Here is a 12,568-nt window from a genome sequence, read left to right on the forward strand (position 1 = left end):
CATCACACAACCTTTATTCGAAACTTTCCTTACTAAGCTTTACTTATTCTCACAATGGTTTTTGTTATATTCACCTAGTACCCTGCTCACATTCAGCAATTAACTTATTTCTCGAGGTCAGCCATACTCATTTAGTTAAATTTCATCATTGTTGCGAGAACAACCTTTCAAGACATACTACAACCCTGTATCTCATTCTCCTCTTATTTCTAAGAAAATTTGGGCAGAGTTTCCTCTGTATTTCTTACTATCTCAACAGCTGCACATAGAAAATACCAACAATGCCTCACAGGGAACACAAATATATATTTGTATTGTATCATATCGCAGCCACCTAGGGCACCTATATATATTCATATCATCTCATATTGCGCCACACAGGACGCCCACAATTAATAGTATGAACATGGACTTACCTCGTATGTCCCCTCGAACTGTACCTATTGCATATTCCTGTATAATTTTCCTTTCATTTTTCAACTTTATATATCAATTGTATTGTAACACCTTACCTGACATACGTCCTTCATGCCTTTGCCTACCTGCGTGCTTCGTAACATCCAATATTATCAGTTACTTTCTTCTATTGGTGTTTTCCTCCTGCTAAAATCGCAGGTTAGCATGAGGAATTTCATTTCCTATGACTCGGCTCTATCGCACAATCTTAGATATAAAAGAAAGTAACATCCTAAATGTTCTGTAGCCTCCTGTCTATAGATGTGGTGCACAACACACCGATAAACAAGACTCTACTAGACATGGTTTGTAGACAATCCAAGGACAAACTGCTCTGATACCACTTCTGTTATGACCCAACCCCTTAGACCGCGACTGGGGTCCTACCTAAACCCCGTATACATACCTATCAGTTGTAGTCAAATTGAACTATGAACAAAGTAATACTATACATAAACTCCAACAGGTCAAAAACTTTTTTTCATAAGCTTGTAGCTTTATTTACTTGTATCATAACAGGAAAGGGCACGCTAGCCGACGAGGCTGCCATACCATGAAAAGATTTGCAATAGGTCATATGAGCACAACTAGAATGAACTTACAAATAACCCACACACACATGTCTACAGACCTCTAAGAGTAATAACTGCATCATATGGCGGGACAAGGCCCCTGTCGTACCCCTGAATGTACAAAGATATACATTAAGTGACCAGTATCAAAAATTAGGCTCCAGAATAGTGAAGCACTTCCGATATAGCTGAGAGGTACTCCTAAGCTGACGGATCTCCAGAATGAACATCTGTACCTGCGGGTATGAAATGCAGCCCCTTGAGAAAAAAAGGGGGTTAGTACGATATATGTACTAAGTATGTAAAGCATAACTCATCATAACTGAGGCCATAACTGAAATAGGGATGCAGGGGACAAGTATATCAACTTAACGAATTACTGTACCTGCACCTTAGGAAACGTAAATCATACACATCATCATATGATGTGCTCGGGCCTTTAGTGAACTCGGTGTCATAAGCATTTTCATATTCACATGTCATCGTATCACCATGTATTTTATTTTATCATATCATCATATATGGTATCATATCATCGTATACGGCATCATATCATTGTATATGGTATAATCTTATTATGTATGTCATCGTATTACATCCGGTTCACTATGGGGCTCGGGGTCGCAAATGTATCACTCTAATCTCATATGCATGCCTACATAAAGTATGTGGCCCCTTTAGTGAGGAACTCAGTGAATGGAGTGGTGTACGTCTATAACGTACCATCATAATATACATACCGTACCCGGCCCTCTAAGGAGGGACTCGGTGTTTCTTCCTTATTTTGCCATATATACTATCATATTACAGTCGGCCTGAGACTCGATGAATAATCATATCGTCATAGCATATAGCATATATAACACCTCACGTACAACATCGTTTCCTCGTGCGTGGAACTATACACATCCGTCCCGGGACGCGGTGAAAGAAGTAGTAAAGCTGCGCCCGACATAATATCTGGCCCATCATGGGACGCGAAGAAAGAAGGGTTACAACATGCACGAGTAGAGTAATGAGAAACTATATGCAACTAAGTCACCCTCTGAGATTCAATGAAACACTCAAGTGAACCGTCACCTAAAGACAAGGAAGGTACTCATCTGAAGTGCCCTTTAGATGTCATTAGGGGTTACATCAATTGGGGCATCAGGAATCATCGACATGCATCAAGACAATGCTACATAGCTCATGCAATCAGAAACATGGTTTATGCAATCAGAGACACGGTTATGCAATCCGAGACATAGTTTATCTAGTTAAAGACTCAACTTATGCAATCAGACGCATTTATCATTTCAGATCCTTTAAAAAGAAGAGCTGGTACTTCCACTTACTATTCATTATATAGCAGGCTCAAGAATAGTAATTTGATTACTTTTAGACTCTGAATGTTCAGAAGTGACTATCAGTTTACTTAAAATTAATCAAATCCAAAGGAAAGAAGAGATATGCTTTACATGTACTATTTTTCATCACATAGAAGACTTAAAGGCAACAACCCAACTATTGTAAGAGCTCTAACAACAAAAAGTAAATGAGAGTTTCGACTTATATTCAGGGCTTTATGAATAGATTCAATCCCAAATATCACATACATATCATTCATAACTTACATCTAAGACATTCCAAAAGAAAAGAAAGATAGCTCTACATACTTATTCCAAAAACACGCCAAAAGAAAGCTTCACATACCTCATATGAACTTCTCTTAATCACGTCCATGTCGTCGTCCTCCAAACCTATTTAACATGGAATAAAGGCAAGTATGAATAACATTAAACTTTTCAGCGCCTTCGGTTGCACCTTAGTATTCACATAACTCATTTCCTCGCTCGCCTCTTCGACTAGTTCCTTAACTCATTTAAAGAGTTACCGGATATTGGGCAGCATCTCCCCTATAATATGCCCTATCTGAATTTCCAATTACATACCTAATTACCACATCCAACCAACAACAACAACCTGCAGCTCATATACAAGTAGAACATGGCATCATTACACAATATAAACTCCACCCAACTTGCTGAAAATTGTAATACCAAAATAGGGTTTCTAGTTTCTATTTTGCAAAACTTTTAACTGTACGAAGAGTGGAATCATGTGGCTGCAACCAGAAGTTTTCAAACCTATTTTAGAACACATTTAGACCCTTCAACACACACCTAACAACCATAGGCAGCCTCCAAACACACCACGCCTCACTTCGACAACAATTTAACTACGACGACTTCAATTTAGATTGTTTCTTTCGCTGAGCATCCCCAAGATTTTTTTCATACTTCCAGCAGTATAAAAGGTACATAATACACTCCATAACAACCTCATAAAGTCTAAATTTAAAGGAGAAACCTTACCTTACCCGAAATTGGCCAAAACACGCAAAAACCAGCCTCGGAAAATCTCTTGATGTGCTGAAATGGAGTGGACTCTTTTCTGTCCGTTTGGTGCTGCTCCAAACCTTAAATTTACATTATGAACACCCTCATAATATGTAAAAACCCTTAAAAAATGTTGGACAAGAGAATCAAGCCATAGCTTATCAAATGGCCTTAAAAACACGCTGAAAATTAACTTCGGAACCTCCTTGATGCGGCTGAAATGTTGTGGCTGCTTGTTACTCGTTTTTGCTTCTCAAATAGGTAAGATACGTTCTTAACCACCTCCATTTGATATAATAATACCTTATCTAATTAATTTACGGAGCGAAATCGGGACATACCTATTTTTCTCCTCCAAGCCGTCATGTTTTTCTCTCTAGTTCTAGGGTTTGTTCTTGAGTTTTTGCTGCAGCTTAATTGGTCAGAACTGAAGTATAAGACACATATACATGTATATATGTGGTCCTAGGAGGTGACACGTTTCATCCCCATATGTTGACACATGTCCAACCCCTATTGGGCCACGGATCCATGCTTTACCCCTAGGCTGCCACGTGTCCTTGTGGGCCCCACCTCCCAAGTAGGTGGGTCACCTACATGAACCTAAGTAGGTGGGTCACCTTATTGCTTGAGGTTCTGCCATGTGTCGCTCCTCCATTGGCTTTCAGGTGTCGTCTTTTCCCCTTCCTCGTGGGTTCGTAATCTCATCTTATTTTAGGAGCCTATGTAATCTATGCTACATAAGCTTGGTATGTCCTTAAGCAACTCAAGTATGAAAGACGTCTAAGTTGGTAGCTTACGTAGGTAAATCGAGTCCTACGACTCATTATTTGGCCTCCAATTCCTTCCAAATTTCTTATGACTCTATTTCTAACCTTCTCTACTATAGGGTAACACATTCTCCTTTCCTTGGAGTCATTTGATAGTGTCGTAACTTATCTGGATCACATGATAATATCTAAAGAACTTAAGAGACATTCCGAGCTCAAGAGTGCGGGGTGTAACACGATGACACGATGAAATGATATATATGATGAAAAAAGATGATGATATGATATTATGATGAAAATGATTTTACTGCATAAGATGCAGGCATGGTAATGGGTTAGTTGTTATACTTTTCCCCAACTTCCTTATTCCAACTGTAATCTTATTATAGTGTTTTATGCGTACATACTCAGTACATATTTCGTACTAACCCCCCTCTTTTTGGGGGGCTGCATTTCATGCCCGCAATTACAAACACGCGACTTGAGCATCCACCAGTTTTGGATTCCACCCAGCGGGTTTAAGAAGAGTTCCATCATGTCAGATCCCCACTTTTGGTACCGACCATTGATGTATACATTTGTGTGTTTAAGGGTACGGCAGGGGCCCTGTCCTGCCTTATGTTTCTATTTCTTTTTACTTTTAGAGGTCTATAAACATGTATATGGGTTATATATGTATGTGTGAACAGTTGTGCCTATATGTTACGATAGCCTCATTGGCTTATATATATTGTCTTGCCTATTGGCACGCTATGACTCAAATAGGAGATATGTTTCCTTATAGTTAGCAAGGGTACACGCGAGTGTCTAATTTGGGTAGTCATTACGGCCTACAGGGTTGGGTTGTGATAGATCGAGTCCTATAAAGGGCCGGGTATGACTGAGTCCCATAAAGGGATGGGTATAATATATGTATGCAATGGTAAGATGACATGATTATTGACTGGGTCCCATAAAGGTCCGAGTATGGTATATATATGCATATAATGACATAATGATACATTTGTAACACCGAGTCCTAAACAAGCCAGGTACGGAATATGACATTGAGATATATAACGTTGTTTTAGAAGATGTAGCTACAGTGATTTATTAATTGTTATACTTGTTCCCTGCATCCCTATGTCAACTGTGCGCTCCTTGTGGTATTTCATGCTTTACATACTCACTACACAAATCGTACTGACCCCCTATTTCCGAAGGGGCTGCATTTCATGCCCACAAATATAGATACACACTTTGGGGATCCGCTAGCGTACGAGTTCCACTCAGCAGTTCAGAAGCTCTCTATTGTGTTGGAGCCTATTTTTGGTACTAACTCTTGATGTATATATTTATTTGTTCACGGGTACGGTGTGGAACCTATCTCGCCTTATGTTACTGTTCTTACTCATAGAGGTCTATGGACATGTATGTGGGTTGTATATGTACATGTATATAGTTGTGCCTATATGTCTTATGTTTTAGGTCATTCCTTTTATCGTGGCATCCTTGTCGGCTTGCGCGTGTGTTTATTATGAAATAACCCTACATGTTATAATAGCCTCATCACCTTATATGTTATGTTGCCTTATGTTGTCTATTGGTACGTTATAATTCAAATAGGAGGCAGGTTTACTTATAGTTAGCAGGGGTACACGTGAGTGTCCAGTTCGGGCACCCGTCACAGCCCACGGGTTTGGGTCGTGATACTTATTTCTCTTTCTTTACTTACTCTTAATTTCTCTTATATTCTACCATAGGAAAATCTCCTATCCTCTCTCTTGTGCTACTTGTATGTCACAATATCAGTAGCCAATAACCCTGTTGCCAACATTTTAACCTTTAGTCAAGTATAGGCTTGCTATCCTTTAAAATATTCTTAATATCTCACGAGTTGTTTTATTCATACTTCATATCCGTCACAATTCTCTTTCCCTTGTACTCTTGTCTCAATCACACCATTACTTTTTTAGCTATAACTCATCACAATTTCTCCCTGTTTGTTAATTCAGTCGGTGCCTTCATATATTTATCTATTAAAATCAACTAGTCTTCTCTAAAGCATCTCTTAGTATCACAAGTCTTTTCTAAGTCCCTTTCTACCATACCATCATTGATCTCCTAGTTACTATTGCCGTCTAGTCAGCAATTAACTCATTTCTCTAGGTCATCTATACTTGTAGTTTAGTCAAATCTTATCATTATGGTGGACACGACTTTTAAAACATACTATAACACTATCTCTCATTCTCTTTTTATTCCAAAAAAGCAATTTCGGCAGAGTTTCCTCTATATTCCTTCCCATCCCAAACCTTTACTCTGGAAATACCAACAATGTCATGCAAGGCTAACGTATATATACATCTATATCGTAACATATCACAACCATAATGCCTCACAGGTCCAACATATACATAGGTTTATAACATCTCATATTACAGCCACACAGGGCTTCTTACCTTAAGCCAAAACTTAACTGACAAATTTCCCCATATAGCCAACAAAACTATACCTATCACTCTCCTACATATAGTCGATTAGTTCCCAGTTCAACCCAGTGACCTAGGAGGTGAAGTATGCTTCCCGTCTCTATCTGATTGTCATTTGCTTGTCTGTCCCTCATCATCTTCCTCTCTTGAATCCAAAAGACATCAATAGCAAGGTAATTATTGGTTCACTGATGACCTAGATAGAGGGCTCGAATATGTTGTAACACTTACCGTAGGAGCTAGCCTAATATAGTGCTCGGTCATAAGAACCACTGGTGTGGCTTCGAGAACCAGTTCCCTAGTTATCAGATGCTCTGGGGAACCTGTTGTTCGGCCCTCCGAGGGATCGGTCTCCATAACATAATCAGGGTCTTTAGAGCGATCAGTCTCAATCGAATAACTAGGACTCTGCCTGCTTGGTTTTAGAGCCTAAGGTCCCATGTATACCCTGGGGGCCTTCTCCGCACCCCCCTCTACTGTCTAGAGCTGGTCTCTTCATTTTCCACCACAACCTGTACCTACCTACAAGAAAGGAGGTCAAAAATAAGCTTCCTTTACAGGTATGGCCGCATACATAGTAGTCTGCTCGGGAGGGATTATCCTGATAGACAGTTGTATCGCCCGATCTAAGACAAAAAAGAAAGGTAACATCCTAAATGTCCTGTAGCCTCCTTTTTATAGATGTGGTGCACAACACACCGATAAATAAGACTCTACTAGAAACGATCTATAAACATTCCAAGGACCAAACTGCTCTGATACTAATTCTTTCAAGACCCAACCCCGTAGGCCGTGACGGGTGCTAGGACTGGACACTAATATATACCCCTACTAACTATAAGTAACCCTGTCTCCTATTTGCGTCATAAGGAATCAATAGGCAGGATAACGTATAAGCCGGCGAGGCTGCCATGACAAAAGGGAATGTCCCAAAACATATGTCTCATAGGCACCACTGTACACACACATATATACAACCCACATTCAGGTCCATAAACCTCTAAGAGTAAGAACAGTAACATAAAGTGGGATAGGGCCCCTGCCGTACCCGTAAACAGATAAATATATACATCAAGGGTTGGAAACAAAATCTAGGCTCCGGTAAAATAGAGCGCCTCTTAATTACTGAGTGGGACTCCTACGCTGATGGAACCCCAAAGTGTGTACCTATACTTGCGGGCATAAAATGCAGCCCCTCGAGAAAGGGGAGTTAGTACAACATATGTACTGAGTATGTCAAGCATAAAATACCAAAAGGAGCGCACAACTGACATAGGGATGCAGGGAATAAGTGTAACCATTAATAAATCACTATAGCTGCATCTTGTAAAACGACGTTATGTCTCTCAGTGTCATATTCCGTACCTGGACTGTTGTGGGACTTGGTGTTACAAATGTATCATTATGTTATCATATGCTTATATATACTGTACCCGGACCTTTATGGGACCCGATCAATAATCTTGTCAATTTACCATCGTATACATATATCATACCTGCCCCTTTATGGGACTCGGTCATACCCGGCCCTTTATGGGACTCGGTGAATACTTATATCATCTTATTTCATAATCGACCCTTTATGGGACTCAGTCATACCCGACCCTTTATGTGAGGGAATCGATGGAAGATGTATTAACCATATGCATGAGTAGAGCAGTGAGTAACCATATGCAAGCTAAATCATTATCTGAGACTCCAAGAAATAGTGAAGTGAACCGTCACTTGAAGATTTGGGTGGTAATTGTCTTGAGTACCCTCTGAGGGTCATTTGGGATCATATTAAGTGGAGCCTCAGGCATCATAGACGTGCATCAAGATAATGCTACCCAGCTTACGCAATCAGAAACATTCATCGCCCTAGAGCCCTTAAGAATACAAGTTTGCGTATCCAGTTACTACCCAACATATGGAAGGCTCGAGGGTAGTAGTTCAACTACTTTAGGACCTTTAACATTCAAAAGTAAGTACAAGCCATGTGTTACACCCGGAACCTATAAATGGAATTACCTCTAACTCATATCGTATACCATTTCACTTATATTAAGCCATGTCAAGAGAAAGAAGGTATAGGCTTCATATGTACTACCTTTCATCATGTAGAGGACTTACAAGATAATAACTCAACTATCGCAGGAGTTCTAACATCAAGAAGTGAATAAGATTTACAAACCATAATCATGGTTCTATGAATAGAATTATCCCTACAGTACATATACCAACCACTTATGACTAAGACATGCCATGAGAAAAGAAGAGATAAGCTTTACATACTCTTTACTTCCCCTTATATAGTCGTCATACATATATGTGCTGTGGAACGTACGGCCCAATTCTTAGATAGTAACATATATCCTACTTGGCCCATCAAGGGACTCGGTACCATAAATATTTCATCATAACATCATAACTGATGTCAAAGACATATCAAGAGAGAAGAAGGGTAGCTTTACATACTTATGCCAAAAACATGCCAAGAGAAAGAAGGTAGCTTCACATACCTCTTACGGAATACTCTTAACCACGTTCGCCTCATTGTATTATGAACCTATTTAACATGAAATCAATACTAAGATTAATACCCTTTCACTTTCCATTTTCCAAATCTACAACCAAGTATCCATAGAAATTATTTCCTTGTCCACTTCTCTCGACTAGTTTATTACTAGTTCTGAGGTTGCCGTAAATCAGGCAACATCTCACATGTAACCTGCCCTATCCCAATTCTAATCTTAGAAGCCATATTACCAACAAAAACCAGAATCTATATACAATAAAATTAGTCCAATATGATGAAATAACAATTCTACACAACTCGCCCATAACCACGATACAAAAATAAGGTTGTTAATCTCTATTTCATAAAAATGTAACATGAAAAAATGGAGGATCGTGTTGTTTAAACCAGAAGTACCCACACCCCTTTGAGAACACTTTTCATCCCTGCAACACACAATCAAACACCTCTAACCCGCAGCACCACAATCACAACACACTACTCGACTTTGATTTAACTATAACGACTTCAATTTAGTTTGTTTCTAATGTCAAGCATCCTTATACAAGTTTTCCACTTCCAGCCTCATTTTAAATATGTAATATACTGCATAAAAACATCATAAACTCCAATTTGAAAGGAAAAACCTTACCTTGCCCAAAACTCACCAAAACTTGTCCAAACTAGCATCGAAAGTTCTTTTAGAGCGGCTAAAACTTCGTGGTTGTTTGTTAACCTTTTGGTGATACTCCAAACCATAAATTTACATTAATAAAACCTTCATACCATCATGTTATACCTTAAATACTTAATTCACGGACTGAAATCGGAAAACTTACCTTTTTCTCTCCTTGGCCGCCACTACTTTGTCTCTAGCTCTAGGGTTTCTTCTCTTCCTTTGTCCTCTTGAATTTTCTAGAGAAGTATGGAACTTATGGGATAAGAATAAATCTAAAATTCATAAAACATATATATATAGGCTACCTTAGGGAGTGACACATGTCAACCCCTAAGTGGTGACACATATCAAGCCCTCATAGGGCTAACGCACCCCCTCCTCCACCCTTGGGCTGCCACGTGGCAGGTGGGGCCTACCCCCTTGCTATAGCTGCTGCCACATGGAACTCCCATCTGATGCCACATGTCACTTCCTCTTGCTACCATGTGTCACCCTATTTTCCTCCTCGTAGGTTCGTAATCTTATCTTTCTTAATGAACCTATGTAATTCTTGCTACGTAAGTTTGGTATGTACTCACATAGTTTAAGTATGTAGGATTTTGAAGTTGGTATCTTATGTAAATAAGTCAATTCCTATGACTCATTACCTAGCCTCCAACTTCTTCCGGATTCTTCCAATAATATTTCTAATCTTTCCTACTATGGGGTGTCATATTCTCCCTTTCTTAATGTTGTTTGGTAGCGTTATAGATTATCCGGCTCACACGGTAACTTCAAAGAAGCCTATGAACCTTTCAAGAAACTTAAAAGCCTTTCAAGAAGCTTGAGAACCTTCCAAGGTACAAAAGTACGGGGTATAACAGTTAGTTCTAAAATGTCAAGTTTGATCTAGAATGACATTTCGTTTGTCTCCTAAGGCTTCTTGTTTCATTACAAGCCCTTTTGTGAATTTTGGTTTAATTTGGTGCTTAGGTGTGGGATCCACATTTTATCAAAATGACCTCTGTTGGAAATTTCAACTGTACCATTGAGTCTAAAACATTGAATTTGGTTTGGTAGCATAAATCATTTGTGTGCACGAGATCCTGAACAAATTTCGAGCATCCAATCGGAGTTGTAAAAGTAACAAAAATCAGCTGATGTACATCAGCTGATGCAGACCAACTTTGGTCTTACGGTGACGCCACCTAGGACACATTTTCAAAATCTATGGTTCTTAGTCTGCACATTCACGAAGGCCTAATAGATTGGCCTCCGCATTTGTGAGGCCCATGTCGCATTTGGGAGGTCCATGTCGCATTTGCGAAGCATTGAAGGCTTAGCCTTTGCATTCACGGTCATCTTTCTCTAGGTTCGTGGAGAGCAATTCATTGGTCTTTTAATTAAGACCAGTGACGTGAAATTAGCCATTTCCTCTTTTTTCATTCTTCCATTTTTGGAGCTAGGGAGCTCTATTTTGGGCGATTCAAAGTGCATTGGTTTCGTGGGAATTATGGTTTCATGTTGGTATGATTGGGAAAGCATGAAATGAATCAATTTGAGGTAATTTCTGCCTCAAAGGGGCTTCCTAAGTATAGTTTAGGGGTTTAATGGTCTTTTTAATTATTGGGCAGATTTAGGTCATTTTGAGCATCGATTTATGCCCTATTTTGGGGTACAAGATCAATAATATAGTTAGAATATTTTCACAGAGTCATTTTTGGGATTCCCATTATGGGTCCCACAATCCATTTTAGACCTAATTTTGGGCCCATCTCTAAAAAATGCAATTTTTATGTCAAAACGCTCGTATTGATGAAGTGATCAACATTTTGGTAGTGTGGAGGCATTTAGAGTTGTTTTTGTAGTGAAAATCTACCATGAAGTGGACTTGGAAGTGCACGTGTTTGTCTTCGAGGTAGGTTATGGTCTCCTTATTTTTATTGAGCTTCATAAGGTTTTGTTTAGTATAAACAACTAGTAGTTTGGATTGTCTGTGAAAGCTTAGGCTCAATTCTCAGTTGCTTGTTTGTTTTTCCTGGTGTGATCCTTAGGCTAGGTTATTTAATGAGTCTTCTAATCCAGTGGTTAAAACTATTGATTATTCATTAGTTTGGCCGTGATTAGCATATTTTAGGTGGCTTTATTGATGTGTATGTTGGTTGGTGAAATTGCACCTTAGGATTGATTTTAGGATGAATCTTAGTTGATGTAGCCATTATTGGCGGGAGTCTCTTAGACTTAGTGTCCTTATCTATTGTAGCACTTATTATGAAGCCCTGGTGTAGAGATTTCCACCCGGTTAGGCTTGTGAATCACTGTTGTATCCCATTTTTATATTTAAAGCTAGAATTCCCTATGCTTTCTAGTTGCCATTTGGCGGGGCTAGCTATGGTTATATTCTCAGGGATGTATTCCCAATCCGGGTTTTGATTGACTAGCTTAGCACTGTTTCCTCACTTCCCTCCTCCTTGTTTCCCAGTTAGGGTTGAGTTCTTTTTTGGGCGTTGTTGTTGAGTTTGATAAATAGATTTGAGCTATATGCCTTGATAGAGATTAGTTGCCTGTGCTAGTCTTGTTTCTATGCTTTAGAGGGTAAAGGTGCTTGTCGAGTCATTATTGTATGTGATTGTACGTGTTGTTTGGGCATTGGTGACAATATGTATTATATTGGATCATTGTTTTCTCACGGATATAGTCGACCCCGGTATATGCATTGGTTCTTGGCACTAATTTGTGAAAGCTGGGTTGTAACCCAAACTA

The 12,568-nt window shown here is 39.2% G+C and overlaps 1 long non-coding RNA gene across 2 annotated transcripts in view; it reads right to left on the reverse strand.

Annotated features, from left to right (window-relative positions):
- Positions 1 to 966: 966 nt before the first annotated feature.
- The window catches only part of LOC129895660 (uncharacterized), a 43,450-nt gene continuing 31,848 nt past the window's right edge, over positions 967 to 12,568 (reverse strand). The window contains exons 2-3 of one of the 2 annotated variants that reach the window (XR_008767813.1): positions 2,724 to 2,770; positions 967 to 1,286 (exon numbers count right to left, since the gene is read on the reverse strand). This is a non-coding gene — a long non-coding RNA (uncharacterized LOC129895660). The remainder of the gene's footprint in view (positions 1,287 to 2,723; positions 2,771 to 12,568) is intronic. The other variant, XR_008767812.1, reaches the window with a different exon arrangement.

This window comes from Solanum dulcamara, chromosome 7, assembly GCF_947179165.1.
Source record: "Solanum dulcamara chromosome 7, daSolDulc1.2, whole genome shotgun sequence".
Taxonomy (NCBI): Eukaryota; Viridiplantae; Streptophyta; class Magnoliopsida; order Solanales; family Solanaceae; genus Solanum; species Solanum dulcamara.